Source organism: Sapajus apella, unplaced genomic scaffold (genome assembly GCF_009761245.1).
Source record: "Sapajus apella isolate SASKATOON/1434 unplaced genomic scaffold, GSC_monkey_1.0 scaffold30, whole genome shotgun sequence".
Classification (NCBI taxonomy): Eukaryota; Metazoa; Chordata; class Mammalia; order Primates; family Cebidae; genus Sapajus; species Sapajus apella.
The window spans coordinates 4012636-4028547 of NW_022436970.1; positions in this window are offsets into that span (position 1 = coordinate 4012636).

The window sequence follows — 15912 nt, forward strand, 5'->3', positions numbered from 1 at the left end:
ATGGGATGTCATAATTAACCTCAGGCTAAAACCTCAAAAGGTTAAAGGGCCCTAAGTGAAATCCCCAACACCTTGTGGCTCTTAGTGTTTGCTGTAATGAGAAAATGATAAAAGTTCTCTCGAAATCTGTTGCTCACTGACTTAACTAAACCTTTTCTAATTTATTTTCATGCTGAGGCTTTTATCTGGGACTAAGTTTCATAAGCTTGAAGTCCATGGTGTAAAGTATAAAATGACTTATTTTAAGCTTCAAAGGATGTTCTCAAACTTGGGTGTTCCAGAATTTAATGAACAGACTGAGCCTGTCCCTCATGTGTGTTTATGATTGGATAGGCTTGCTTTATTTCAACCTGCTAAACCAGGAGATTCATCATTTTCAAAGGTTACTCTCATGTGAAAACACATGTATATCAAGCTTTTACACAATGCAGTTATTATATTTTGGAGAATGTGGTTGTATGTGTATTATTAAGCACATCCTAAAGACTACTGAGTATTTAGAATTTATAAATACAGTCAGCCTTCAGAAATATCATCTAATTTATTCACATATCCACTTTGTGAGGCAGGAAAGGGTAGGCTTACGTGAGTATTCTCATTTTTCTTACTGAAGTGGGAAATTTATCCTGGAGGAAGGATCTACACGAGAGAGACATTTGTTGCTTCCAAGTGAGTGATAAAAGAGTATTTGCCTCGAGGGGCCTCATATTGACTAAGAAAGGGTTGGGGGTATGAGGCATGCTGACTTGCAGCAAGATAAAGACAGTAAACTCATTATGTTCATGATCTTCAGGCCTATTTTGCTTCTGAGAGAGTACATCAGAATACTGTTTGGAAGCTGTTTAATGCAAACTGGATCAGAATTTCAAAATGACATTTGGCCATGTCAGTTGCCAACATAATATTCACTCATTGCATGATTATTTAATAGGTGCCTCCTATGTACGAGGCAGAAGCTCTAAGCCGGGGTGACAGTGGGAAACTTAATTTCCACAGTCCTTGCCTCCTGGAGCTTACATACTGAGGTTCCAGGGCAAAGCTAAAACTAGTATTTATAGGCAGCTTAATCTCTGTGCATCAGAGGTTTTTCTTTAACAACTGCCGGCTTGTGCCTGTAATCCCAACAATTTGGGAAGCCAAGGCAGGAGGATCATTGGGGCTGAGAGTTTGAGACCAGCCTGGGCAACATAGTGAGACCCCCGCCTCTACAAAATATGTATACTTTAATTAGCCAAGTGTGGTAGCTCATGCCTGTCATCTCAGCCACTCAGGAGGTTGAGGTGGGAGGATTGCTTGAGTCCAGGAGTTTGAGAGCAGCTTTGTCAACACAGTGAGGCTCTAGCTCTGCAAAAAAATTTTAAAAAGTTAGCCAGGCATGGTGGTGCACACATGTACCCTCAGGTGAAAGGCTTGCTTGAGCCCAGGAGGCTGAGGTGCAGTGAGCTGAGATCATGCCACTACACTCCAGCCTGGGCGACATAGTGAGATCCTGTTTATTTCATTCAGAAAAATAAAACCCTGCCTCTCTGTTGTCTGATCTAAGGCCAACCCGTTCCCTTAACAACCACAGTGGGGAGATCTGGGAAGGAAGAAGAGGTGGGGCAAGCAGGGGATGTGTTTGTACCATGTGGCTATATGCTGCCTCTCGCATGCTCTCTCCTCAAACTCTACTCTTCATTTTTCTACTGGCAAATAGGACTAAGACATAGCAAGTAACTCCTTGAGTCCATTAGAGCAGGCCAGAAGTGCTCGGAATCCAGGATTCCATGGGCACATGATCACGGAGGGTGTGGGGTAAGAGGGAAGCTATATCTGTGTTTTCTTTTTTGAGAAACTACAGGGGTTATGATAAGAGATGAAAAACTAGAACAGTGTCAACAGAGCAAGGGAGAAGCGTACAAAGAGAAGATAAAAATCACAGGAATTTTTGTGGGAAATAAGGAAGGTGAAGTATCTAGAAGGATTCCTTGCTTTCTATGCAACTATAAAGTAATGGAACTGATTCATAAGGAAACAGGTTTTGGGTGTTGGAAATGCTTGATTTATTCTAGCTATGTTTGCATTCAAATGGAAATGTCTAACGAACGTTGATATGTGAGTCTGGAGCTCCTAGGAAAAGCTTGGGCTGGAGATTGCAAATTGGAGATCTTAGACTTCCTACCCAACTTCTCTGATACCAGCTGTTTATGGTTTTTTTTCTATCTCATTGACCACTGCTTTTCATTTTCTTTCATAAATGCATCTTCGAAAACCTTCATTTACATGTTCTTCATGCACCAAAACCTTTCAAACTCATCTATCCAAAATTAGACCAAATCACCCTCCATACCACTCCCAGGCCACTGCTACTGGCCATCTACTGGCTTCCATGCTCCCTGTCTCGAGAATAACATAATTATCTGCTCAGCCAGCTGATCCAGAAAACCAGAAGGGGTTCTCATTCTTCTTTCTCTCTTGTCTCCAACTGGCTCCTTACTCTTGAGAGTCTACCACTCAGATTACCTTTCAGATATTTCCTCATCTTTCTGTATCTTCTACAGCGATCTTAGTTCAAAGTCCTTACCTGGGTCACTGCATCAGTCTGTTGGTTTCACTGTTCTAAAATGAATCTTATCACATTGATATTGCCTTCTTAGGTAGGTCATTCCCATGTGGTAATAAAGATGGCCACCAATGACACTAGACTTTCAACTTATGTCATCATCTTTGGAACCCCAGTGGAAACACCAAGCCATTTAAACCATATTCCTGTAAAAAGTCCAGCATGTGACTCTTACTGATCCACTTGGGTCATGTGCCCATTCCTGAACCCATCACTGTGGCTGGGGGTCTGCAGCTCTGACTGGCCATCCTTGAGCCAGTGCCTTTCTTCAGGAAATGGAGTCAACCCCATCCAAATCAAATGGATGGAGAGTGAGGAAGGGTTGACTCCCTCTAAATAAAGAGAGATCTGGCTATAGAAGGAATAATGAATGAAGGGTGGGCCCGAATCGTAGATATTGTAAAAATATTTTATTTTACTTTTAAGAAAACCATTTCTCACCTGTTTACCCTAATAGAGTCACATATGGCTCCTAAATAGGCTTCTCACTCAGACTCCATGTCTCTGATTATGCTCCTTGTTCTGTCTGGAATTTATTTGGGAGGTGGGTGGGAGGGAGAGAATAGGTTCAATTGAAGACATACTGGATTTGAGATGTACAGGAGTGGCTGTGTGGTCAGTTAGATAGATACATACACACTCACTTGGAGGTCTGGGAAAGAGATATATATTTCAGAATCTTTGATGAAGAGATAGTGGTTAAAGGGAGAAAAGAAAAGATTATCACAGGAGATACATCAAAGGTAGGAAGAGAGAAAAATCCAGTGACCTCAGAGGTCACTGGACAGAGGAGAAGAGTCTATGATGGAAACTGAATAGAAGAAGCCAAAAAGGCAGAAGGGAAACCAGGCAAGTGTGGCATCAGTGAGCACAGGGGATACCATAGAAAGTTTGTGGAGAAGAGAGATCTCTGTGGCGGATACCATTTAGAGAACAATTAAATAAAGAGCAAAAGGCATCCACTGGCTGAAGTGGCATATGTGTCTTCATTGAAGCTAATGAAAGAAATGTCAGTGGAGTGTGAGAACCAGACTGGAGGAATGAGGGGATAAATGGTAATGAGGAAGTGTTGACAGCAAGTGTAGACATTTGATTATGAAGAGAAGAAGCAAAATAAGGTGGTTATTAGAAGAGGATGTGAAGTCCAAAGAGAGCTTTTTAAAATGTATTTTTTAGGTTCGAAGTACATCTCTTTATTTTTACTTTTTAAAAATATATTCTTTGCAAACTAGGGAGACACAGGCTTTCGTGGGAAATGAAGGTGAGTTCCCAGGTTAGAAGAACATTTAAATACAGATGGAAAGGATCCAGTGGGAAGAGAGAGGATGCCAGGGAGAGAATGCGTTCTAGGCTTCCTTGGGATGACTGATCTCTAACAGGAAAAGAACAAAAAAGGAAGGAGGAAGACAGGGTGTGGATGGGGATGCTTTCTGGGTGTGGCTGTGAGATCTGTGTGATGATTTCTGTTTTCTCCTAGAACTAGGAAACAGAGGGAACTGTTCAGAGTGCAGAGAGGGGAAGGGAGCTGGGCATGATGGAAGCTCAGGTGAGGTTGGGTGGCTGTGAACTCACAGTGGGTGAAAACTGATGAAATCCTTCATTTTCTTCAGTGAGTCTCAGCTACTCAGATTCAAGCTTGGATAAAGCAGAAACAGCAGAGGACAGAGGGAAAGGCCGTTTGGGGCTAATTTCAAGAAAGACACTGGAATCTGAGACTGTGAAATGAAAGCTAGACAACACAGGTGGTAAAGTTAAAGCTAAGGGGGCTCAAAATTAGGAGAAAGTGGAGGGCATCATGATTTTGTTGAAGTCAAAGAGCACATAACACTGGTTGGGGTATGAGGAGTCTGTGGTAGGTAAACTGGTGTTTAAATACCTAAGCTTAAAGGTAGAGCAGTTTGGAGTGTTGATAAGGTCCAGGACATAGAGAAAGAGAGAGAAGGTCATTAGACATGAGGAGGTCAAGGACCCGAGAAGGCTGGAGGGTGTGGGGGAATCTTGGCATCTGTTCATTATATCACAGGTGGATTCTTTCCCAGAAGTTGAGGTCGATAGAATCACGATGAACCAGGTACCAGTCTTCACTCAGTACAGCTATGTTGAGGGAGGGAATCTGTGGATGCCAGTGGCAAGAAAGAAAAAGCATACATGACATGAGTCTCCAAGAAGGACTTTACAGTGTCAAACAAACTTTAATGATAAACTTAAACATAAAAAAAGGAAATGAAGTTTTAATGTGCTGTGGTTTTAATAGAGGATCATCGATGCTATAAAATAACAGACAATTTCTGATTGAAAACTTTTTTTTTTTTTAGAGATAAGTGTTCTAGCCTGGAGTGCAGTGGCTATTCACAGACTATATCATCGCACACTGCAGCCTAGGACTCCTGGGCTCAAGTGATCCTTCTGCTTCAGCCTCCCACGTGGCTGGGACTACAGGTGCACAACACCACACTTGGCCAAGATATCTGAGTTTTCAAAAGTATGTGAGCTTGCATGATTATGAGATATTTCTGCTATTAAAAAGCACAGGAATTTTGCTGGGCACGGTGGCTTAGACCTGCAGTCCTAGCACTTTTTTAGGCTGAAGCAGGCAGATCATTTGAGCCCAGGAGTTCAAGACCAGCCTGGGCAACATGGTGAGACCCCGTCTTTACTAAAATACAAAAAACAATTAGCCAGACATGGTGGCATGTGCCTGTAGTCCGAGCTACTTAGGAGGCTGAGGCAGGAGAATTGCTTGAACCCAGGAGGAGGAAGTTGCAGTGAGCCGAGATCATGTCACTGCATGCCAGCCTGGGTAACAGAGGGTGACTCTGTCACAAGCAGATGAACAAACAAAGCATAGGAGTTTTGTTTGTTGTATATTAATTGAAGTTGAGTCTTCAATTAGCCGATCTTGGAGACCACACAGAATAAGAGGCCATTAACTAGCAGGGCTTACTGGAATTATCTATGAAAAGGTAACAAGGCCGTTTCCCCAGGCTCAGTTTCAACCATGAAAGACAGAAGATTTCTCTAGCCATGATCCAGAGATGTCTGGTTTTAGGATAAAGGGAAAGAGAGGAGGAGAAATTATATTTGTAACAATTCATAACAGTAGTTGATTTTAGAAGTCTTCATGCTGAAACAGGTGGGAAGAATGTGTTATTACAGAAGCTTTCATACTGGCTGGGCGTGATGGCTCATACCTGTAATCCCAGTGGTTTGGGAGGCTGAGGCCAGAGGATCACTGGAGGCCAGGAGTTCAAGACCAGCTTGAGCAATATAGTGAGACCCTGTCTCTATTTTTTTAAAAAAACAAGTTGTTTTCATACTGAAACAGGTAGGAGCCACCAGAAAAATCAGACTTTCTTAGCCATCACAGCCTTTCAGTGCCTGGAAATTTGCTTTCATTTGGATGCTTCTGCCCATCTTCAAAAATTCTAAGGTTGAGCAGGTGGCCTGGGTGGACAAGGCCAATGGAAGCATCTCTGCCTCTCCCAAAGTGCTTCTAAGACCATTACTCTCCTTCCAATAAGCAATACCCACTGTTTCCTGGAAGATCTTCATTACAGCTGGCCCCAGGGAACTCCAGAGGCAACCATGCTCGGGCAAGCAAAGGCTGAGCTCTCTGGGCATGAAACATAACACTGAAAGCTTTTTGTCCTTGTACAGGCGTGAGTCTTGACGTTTTTATCGCACCTTTACAGTTCAGAATTCCCTTTCTAAAACTCCTGCCTTGTTTCCTGAGGATGGACTTCAGATTCCCTTAAAAATCCACTAGGTGCAATGAAAAACCCAGAAACAAATTATAAGGCAGGCCCTAAATTAATTCAATATATTGCTATGAGTCATTGGACATGAAGGATTAAGAAATGTTGACAGCTGCTTCCATCTGATATCCTGCGATAAGGAGGCTCATGGTGTTTAATATCTTACGTATTTTGTGTAGAAATGTGATGTCTGGACAAACGCAATAATCTCTTCCTATTGTCTCATTCTCAGAGGTCTTCGCCTGGACTGGGCATCTGTTGTCCTTGTGTGTTCAGTGCCCTCATTTTATCTGGAGACCTTTTCTTCCCTCAATGCTATATGGTCCCCATGGGGTTGTCAGCTTCTCTCCCCTCTTCTCTTCTCCCCCATGCACAGTCTATACCTTCCTTGTTTGGTAGAATAGTCTGGGGGGGAACCAGTTCTTCCAAGCACCTCCAGCTTTATTAAGGTATAATTGATAAAAACTAGATTTTGTTTGTTTGTTTATGTTTTTAATTTTTTTTGCAGGGAAGGTGGGTAGCTTGCAGTGCAAGCAGTCTTTTTATTTACTATATGGAAAGAACCAGACTGCAGAATGAAGCCAAGCAGAAGCTCGCAGAGCTGAGAGAGCCCTGATGATAGCATCTATACTTCTAGACTCAGGCCTGCTTTTCCACATGTATACGATTGTAGCCCAGGGTAAACATGGTTCTGCACTCTGCTTTTTAAAAATTATTATTTAACTTAATATACCCTGAAGATTACCCCACCTCAATGTAGAGGGAGCGTCCTCATGGAGTTACACGGTGCTTCACTGGCTGGCTATACCAATAATTGATTCAATTACTTCTCTATTGGTGGACATTTAGGGTTGTTTCCAATCTTTTGATATTTCAAATGCACATTTCACTTCATATTTTGCCAGTGCAGATAGAGTTAGAAGTGGGACTGCTGGATTAATGAGGAAATACCAGTGTAATTTGCTAGACACAGATAAATGTCTCTTCACAGGGGTTGCTTTGCATTCCCACCAGCAGTGTGTGAAAGTCTTGTTTCCCCATGAATTTGCCAACTAAGTATGTTGTCAAACCTGTGACTTTTTAAAATCTCCTGTATTTTAATCCTGTTCTCTTAAGTTTTGCCCTTCGTGGAAAGGCAGAGAAGCGGCTCAGCTCCAGCCATAGCACCACCGTGATAAGACCGCAGCACTCCCAGGAGATATGTCCTAGAGACACTGGCGAACAGAATCTAGAATCTATGGAGGAATTTTCTCTGTTGGGATCAAATTTTGACACAGTCAGTGATAGTAAAAGAATAGTTCATAGAACCAGAAGATTCTATTCCGAAAGAGGTAGGAGTGGAGGAGGGACAGTGAGCGTGATGGGGGTTGCATTGGAGGTTGGGCGTTGGAAAAATTGTAAAGAAAAACATAGGATGTTTGTTTGCCACTATTAGCTGAAGGAGTTGGTTTTGTTATCTCAACTGCTAACTCATAAATTGTGAAGCCACTACTGATCATTAAAGAGAATTTCCACTATGGGAATCCCATTTCTCTTTTCCAATATGCACCCCAGCCCAACCCTGCACACACACAGCAGAAAGCGAATCCAGCATTGTTGGAGATATCTTTGGACTTGCTGGTTGAGTCATTCAATGACTTTTTCTAGGTCTTCCTGCTTTTAAACAAACCATAAATGTAGAGGAAATCATCTAGAAGTATACTTTGAAATTTTATTAGTGGAGTAGTAAAAGAGTTCTAAAATGACACGTCGGTCACCTTTTAAATTAAGTACAGATTTTTCACACTACTAAAGACATTGTTATTTTTAAAATAAATAATCACTAAACTTATCAAAATTGTTTATTAAAGCTGCTGTTTTAGAATGTCTACCCTAGAGTTGAAGGACATAATTTATTTTGCTTCTTGGAAAATAAAAATGCAAAGAAGTAGAAAAAAAACCCACAAATCATTTCCCTTATCTTGCAAAAATTGGACTCGAATAATTGAGCATTTCTGTGGCATCTAGAAAAGTATATTCTGAAATTTGCCATCATACTTCTTGTAGTTGGTTGAATAATGGCCTCCAGGGATATCCAGGTCTTCATCCCTAGAAGCTGTAAATGTGATTATATGGCAAAAGAGATTTTGTATGTGTAATCAAGTTAAAGGTGTTGAGGTAAGAGGGTATCCTAGATTATGTGGGTGGATTCCAAATATAATCATGTGTCCTTATTAGATGGAGGCAGAAAGATATCTGACTGCAGACAGAAGAAAGAAGGTGATGTCATAACCTTAGCAGAGAGAGGGTTCTGAAGATGGTACCAGGTTTGAAGATGCAGGGAGGGGCTGTTAGCCAGGGAATACAAGGAATCCAGCTCTAGAAAGCAAGGACACGGATTCTCCCCTACAATCGCTACCTTGTCTCTTGGCCTGTTGACATTGATTTTGAACATCTGGGCTCCAGGAGTGTAAAAGAAAAAATTTCTGTTCTTTTATGTCACCAAATGTGTGGTAATATGTTACAGGGGCCAGCCATATGAACTAATTAATGCTCTTCCCTATTTCTAGGAAACAGGAACTTGATGTTTGATTTTAAATTTTAGTACATGTGTGAATGGGGATAAATTAGAATGTAAAGGTATGATTAAAAAAAACAACAACAAGTTTTTAGGCCGGCACTGTGGCTAACACATGTAATCCCAGAACTTTGGGAAGCCGAGGCAGGTGGATCATTTGAGGTCAGGAGTTCAAGACCAACCTGACCAACATGGTCAAACTCCATCTCTACTAAAAATACAAAAATTAGCTGGGCATGGTGGTGCATGCCTGTAGTCTCAGCTACTTGGGAGGCTGAGGCAGGAGAATCATTTGAACCTGGCAGGCAGAGGTTGCAGTGAGCCAAGATCATGCCACTGCACTCCAGCCTCGGTGACAGAGTGAGACTCTGTCTAAAAAATAAAAACAACCAATAAATCAACAAAAACCAAATTTGGCTGTGCCTCTTTTAAGGCAAAAAGACTTAACTGCATTAAATCTCAAGTGCTTCATTAGTAAGGAGGGTCACTTGAGCTTCCTCAGCTGGCATTGTGGTAGTCTAGCTATAGTGAAGGGTCTCCTCATTATAAGCAATCCTAACTTTTTAAATGTGTTGCTAGGCTTGCAGTACATATGGGAATTCATCTCTTAAGGTCCCTTATATTAGTCAGCTTTGGCTGTGATAATGATGTACAGCAAAAATCTCAAAATCTCAGTGTCTACAACAGAAAGCATTTATTTCTAATTTGCATTGCATGTTGACAACTCTTAAGCTGGATAACCTTGCTCCAGGCTCCAGGTCAGGTTCAGGTCTGTTTCATGGTTCTTCTCATTGACATTTAAGGAGCGATGCTCATCTAGGATGTGATGTTCTCATGATGGAGGCCAGGAGCACAAAAGAAGTTGCAGAATCTTGCATACCTCTTATGATGTCTGTTTTAAAGTGGCCACACTGCCATTTTTGCTGATTCTATTGGCCAAAGTAGGTGCAATATCACTGGGGCAGGGACATTTACTGGGGGTAAGGAAGTGAATATTTGCCAAATAATAACACAGTCTATCATACTCCTCCAATCTGACAAAAGTTAGCTAAAGCTAAAGAATGATGCAGTAAGCAGCAAGTAAATGCTATTAATATATCAATATTGCAGTTGAAGGGAGACTAACCCTTTGGCTGGTGGCTGAATCTGAGACTTCTGCATTAAGTTGAGACTCTCAAATGGGGCTAAAGTGGTCCCAGAGTGGTCATGTCCCCTGCTTCTTTGCAGAAACAGAAATCCACTTTGGATTCCCATAGACTAAGATTAGCCAAATAATATCACAACCAAATGAATTCCCAATCAATACAACATGGGATGAAGTCACTATAAGTAAGAGTCAGCAGAAACAACAGAATACACACCCCAAACTTTTAGATGTGAGAATTAATGAAATGTAAAATAATTAGTTATGAAACGTTTAATAAAATAAAATTTGTAGGCATAAAGTAAGAAACTCAAGAATGAAGAGGCTGATTTGAAAAAGAATTAAATACAACTTTTATTTATTTATAATTCATTAATTAAATTTTTTGAGACACCCAGACTAGAGTGTAGTGGTGTGATCATAGCTCAGACAACTTCAGACACCTGGGCTCAAGTGGTCCTCCTGCCTCAGCCTTCTTAGTAGCTGGGACTATAGGCATGCCCCACCACAAGGGCTAAAAACCTTTAGATACAATTACTGAGTCTAATTGCTGAATTAAACTCAATTGATGGGCCAAACAGAAAATGAGACTAAACTAATTAGTGATTTAGCAAAGTAGAAGTTTGAGCAAATCACCCAGAGCGTAGCAGACAGGGAAACTGAATATGAAAATGGTTAAGAGATACAGAGGATAGAATGAGAATGTCTAACACGTAATTAATTGGAGCCCTAGAAGAACAGAATATAAACAACAGATAAAACAGGATATATGAATAGATAGATTTGTAGCTGAGCATTTTCCAGAAATAAGATTTAAATCTGAGATAGAAAAACCACAGAGTACATTAGGCAGGATGGAGAAAAGGAAAGCCACATGTAGACAAATCATAGAAAGCTTAGTACACTGAGAACAAAAAGCAGCTGGAGGTAAGACAAACGACTTAAAAGGGACAATCTTTAGAATAAGAGCTGACTGTTCATCAACAATGGAAGCCAGAAATCAGAGGAAGAACATTTTCAGAGTGCTGAGAATGAAACATTTTACCTGGGATAAGACTACTGTTTTTTTTCTGAAGGGTTGTTCTGTCCCCTAGAACCCCCCAAAATACACTGATTATAAACCCGAGACTTCAGAAGGATAGGGGTTAGGTAAAACCGATCAATGACACTAATCACATTAAGAATATTTATTTACAGGACGCTAAGGCAGGAGAATTGCCTGAACCCAGGAGGCGGAGGTTGCGGTGAGCTGAGATCGCGCCATTGCACTCCAGCCTGGGTAACAAGAAACTCCGTCTCAAGAAAAAAAAAAAAAAAAAAAGAATATTTATTTACATCCAGCCATGTTCCAGAACAGCTTTGAGACTGTTTCTAATATATCATGTCACCTTCTCTTATGGATGAGGATAGACATTTTCAGGTAAACAAAAACTGCGTTTATTACCAATGGACCTTTACTAAAGGAATTTTAAAGGAAGTTCCTAGGAAGAAGGAAAACAATACCAAAGAAACGTTTAAGAAGCAACAAGGAATCCTTAGAAAAGAAACCGCAAAATACATTGGTAATGCTAAAAGAAATTGTATAATATAATAATAATATCTAATTTGGTGATTTAAAAAAAAAAAAAAAGACAGGAGCCAGGCATGGTGGCTGACATCTATAATCCTAACACTTTGGGAGGCCGAGGCAGGAGGATCACTTGAGGCCAGGAGTTTGGGACTAGCTTGGGCAACATAGCAAGACCTTGTCTCTACAAAATTGTTTTTAAAAATAAACAAAAAATTTGGCTGGGCACGGTGGCTCACGCCTGTAATCCCAGCACTTTGGAAGGCTGAGGTGGGCAGACCACGAAGTCAGGAGTTCTAGACCAGTCTGACCAACACAGGCAAACCCCATCTCTAATAAAAATACAAAAATTAGCCAGGCATGGTGGCACACACCTGTAATCACAGCCACTCAGGAGGCTGAGGCAGGAGAATAGCTTGAACCTGGGAGGCGGAATTTGCAGTGAACCGAGATCGCACCACTGCACCACAGCCTGGGTGACAGAAGGAGACTCCGTCTCAACATAAATAAACAAACACCTGATCAAAATAGTTTTTTTAAGCTTCATCTTCAGATACGGGATTAAGATAAGAACTTTTGGTTTGTTACATTAGGCATTAAAAAAAAAAAAACTTCAGACATATTAAATTTAACAGATTTTAACTGAGCAAAGAACAGTTTGAGAATCCAGCAACATTTTATTACTTTCAGAGCTCTAGAATAAATAGCACATAGGTATTCAAAATGTATTTCTTAGAAAGCTCAGCTACTGATATGATTTGGATATTTGTCCTCTTCAAATTTCTTGTTGAAATGTGATTCACAATGTTGGAGGTGGGGCTTGGTGGGAGGTGACTGGATCATGAGGGCAGATGCCTCATGAACGGCTTAGCACATCCCCTTAATGATAAGTGAGTTCTAGCTCTGTTAGTTCATGTGAGATCTGGTTGTTTAAAAGTATGTGGCACCTCCCCACCCCCTCTTGCTCTCGCTCTCACCATGTGAAGTGCTGGCTGCCCATCGCCTTCCACCATGATTGTGAGCTTCCTGAGGCCTCCCCAGAAGCAAATGCCAGCGCCGTGCTTCCTGTACATTCCTGTACAGCCTACAGAACCACGAGCCAATTAAACCTCTTCTTTATAAATTACCCAGCCTCAGCTCTTTCTCTCTTTTCTTTCCTTTCTTTTTCTTTTCTCTTTTCTGCTTCCTTCCTTCCATCCTTCTTTCCTTTCCTTCTTTCTTTCTCTCTCTCCCTCCATCCCCCCCCTTCTTTCTTTCTTTCCTTCTTCCTCTCTCTTTCTCTTTTTCTTTCATGGTCTGGCTCTGTTGCCCAAACTGGAGTGCACTGGCACTATCTTGGCATGCCTCAGCCTCAACCTCCAAGGCTCAAAGGATCTTCCTGCCTCAGACCCCTGAGTAGCTGGGACTACAGGCACAAGCCACCAGGCCCAGCTAATTTTCGTATTTTTTTTTTTAAGAGACGAGGTCTCACTATGTTGCCCAGCTGGTCTCAAACTGCTGGACTCAAGGGATCCGCCCTCCTCAGCCTCCCAAAGTGCTGGGATTACAGGTATGAGCCACTGCACCTGGCCTCAGTTATTTCTTCATTAATAGTATTGCAAGAATGGCCTAATACAGCTATTTTTATACAAAAAGATGAGTTATTTACAAGCCATTCTTTGCTACCCACCTGTATATTTGTGAAAAATTTGAAGCATAATATAGCTTTTTTATATAATCATAAATGGTTTAACTTTGTGACATTTCTGTCAAGGAATGGTGCTGAGTTCCAAGATTATACCAGTTTTTACAGGTTCGTGGCCATCTTGAAAGTGTCTGCTTAATAGGCTTTCTTTTTAAAAAAGACAAATCATCACCAAAAATTGAAGAGAAAAATCGAGTGTTATTTATATGAAACTTAAACATGTGACATGTATTATTCTTCTCTGAGTACTTCCCAGATGTGATTATGATCTACATAGTTTTGCTAAGACAACTCAATAACTTGTAAAGAGGTGTAGCATTAAAATGTTCCCTATTTGTGATTACCCATTGTACTTTAAAACTGTTCTTGCTAATTTTTTATTTCTGATGATCCGAGTGAAGAGTATTTGCCAAACACCCACAGTATCAAATCTAAGATTCTAAAGGCAGCCTGCAAAGGAAACAAAGGGAAATGAATTCTAGAGGAGAATCTACAAGTTAAGATTCTATGTAATTGTTGGGTAGATGCAAAACGGACTGGAGGAAACACTGCTTTCACTTTATTTTTTTTTTTTTTTGAGATTGAATTTCACTCTTGTCACCCAGGCTGGAATGCAGTGGCATGATCTCAGCTCACTGCAACCTCTACCGCCTGGGTTCAAGTGATTCTCCTGCCTCAGCCTCCCAAGTAGCTGGAATTACAGGCATGTGCCACCACGCCTGGCTAATTTTTGTATCTTTAGTAAATAAGGGGTTTCACCATATAGGCCATATAGTTGGTCTTGAACTCCTGACCTCAGGTGATCCACCCACCTTGGCCTTCCAAAGTGCTGGGATTATAGACATGAGCCACTGTGCCTGGGCGAAACATTGCTTTAGAAACACCTGCTGAATAGTTTCTTTTACGGGTTGTCCTCCCTCTTCCCCAAAGAACTTGGATTACTAATCTGAAACTTCAGAGTAGATCATGGGTAAACTGATTGATGTGCTAGTTACCTAAGTATTTTTGTTTACATCCTACCTCACTCCACAAAAGACTTGAGTGTGTTTATAACATGTAATTTCCTCTAAGTTGAAAAAAAAAAGGAAAGAAAAAACAGGGTCATGGAAAATATATAAGGAAAAGGAATATTGGCTGGGCTCAGTGGCTCATGCCTGTAATTCCAACACTCTGGGAGGCCAAAGTGGGAGGATCACTTGAAGCCAGGAATTGGAGACCGGCCTGGGCAACAAAGAGAGACCTCATCTTTACAAAAAATAAACCTTATCCGGGTACAGGGGTACAGTGGTGTGCTCCTGTAGTCCCAGATACTTGGGACACTGAAGTGGGAGGATCACTTGAGCCCTGAAGTTTGAGGCTACAGTGAGCTGAGATCATGCCACTGTTCTCCAGCCTGGACAACAGAGCCAGACCTTGTCTCTCGGGGGAAAAAAGAAAAGAAAAGAAAAAAATAATAGTAATAAAATCTAGGCCAGATGTCTCTAAACTTTGCAGTAGTGCATTAGGATCACCTGAGGAACTTTTAAAGCTCTTGATGCCCACGTGGCACCCCACACTAATTAAATCATAATGTTTGGGAGTAGGAGGCAGAGAGGAATAGGAGTAAAAATTCCCAAATGTTTCTATGTGTAGCAAAATTTGGAAACCACTGGCCTAAGTTGATGTTCTGAGCCTTAAATGTATATTAACATCACCTGGGAGGTTGTTGCAGCTACTGATGTCAGAACCCATTAAATCATACTCTCTGATGCTGGTTACTGGGCACTTAGTCTATTTTAAAGCTCCCCAGATGATTGCAATGTACATGCAGAGTAGAGAACCACAGCACTGGGGAAAAGTTGGTATATAGTTACAAAGGGGATTGATTTTTTTTTATGGGTTATTTTATGGCTTAAGACCATGAAACTGGTTCTGAGCTTCCTGGTGTCCAAAGTAGATAGAAAAGCACATTCAGTTTTAACAGTTTTGGTCATCCGCCATGCAAAAGCTTATCAGTTTCTTGAAAACAAAAAATGCTTTTCTTTGTAGATCTGAAATAAATGTCTAGTTTATTAATCTTACAGAGGATGTTGGTGTCATGGATAACGATTTTATAAACACCCCACAACAAGTGACATATGGCAAGTTTCATCCTAGAGTTTCTAATAACCATTCCTCAGGGAAATATAAGGACATCACCCCGAGTGCTGGGGTATAGGCTGATGTGGTGGGTGTGCAAGAGCAGATGATAAAGGACAGGAAGAGAAACTGCCACAGCCCTCTACAGTTTCCAGATAATATAGCCTCACCCAAAGGCAAAGCCTGAAATCGTGCACCTCCAGGGTGTGGAAGGAGTGTCCTGTATTATTAGAAATTATAATTTTCTACCAGCACATATTAAGAATCGATTATTTATTTATCTATTTATTTATTTAGAGACACAGGGTCTTGCTCTGTCACTCAGGCTGGAGTGCAACAGCAGTATCATAGCTCCTTGTAACCTTGGACTTCTGGGCTGAAGTGATCCTCTAGTCTCAGCCTCCCGAGTAGCTAGGACTATGGACCTGGACCCATGCCACCACACTTGGCTAACTTTTTTAATTTTTTTTTTTTTTTTTAATAGA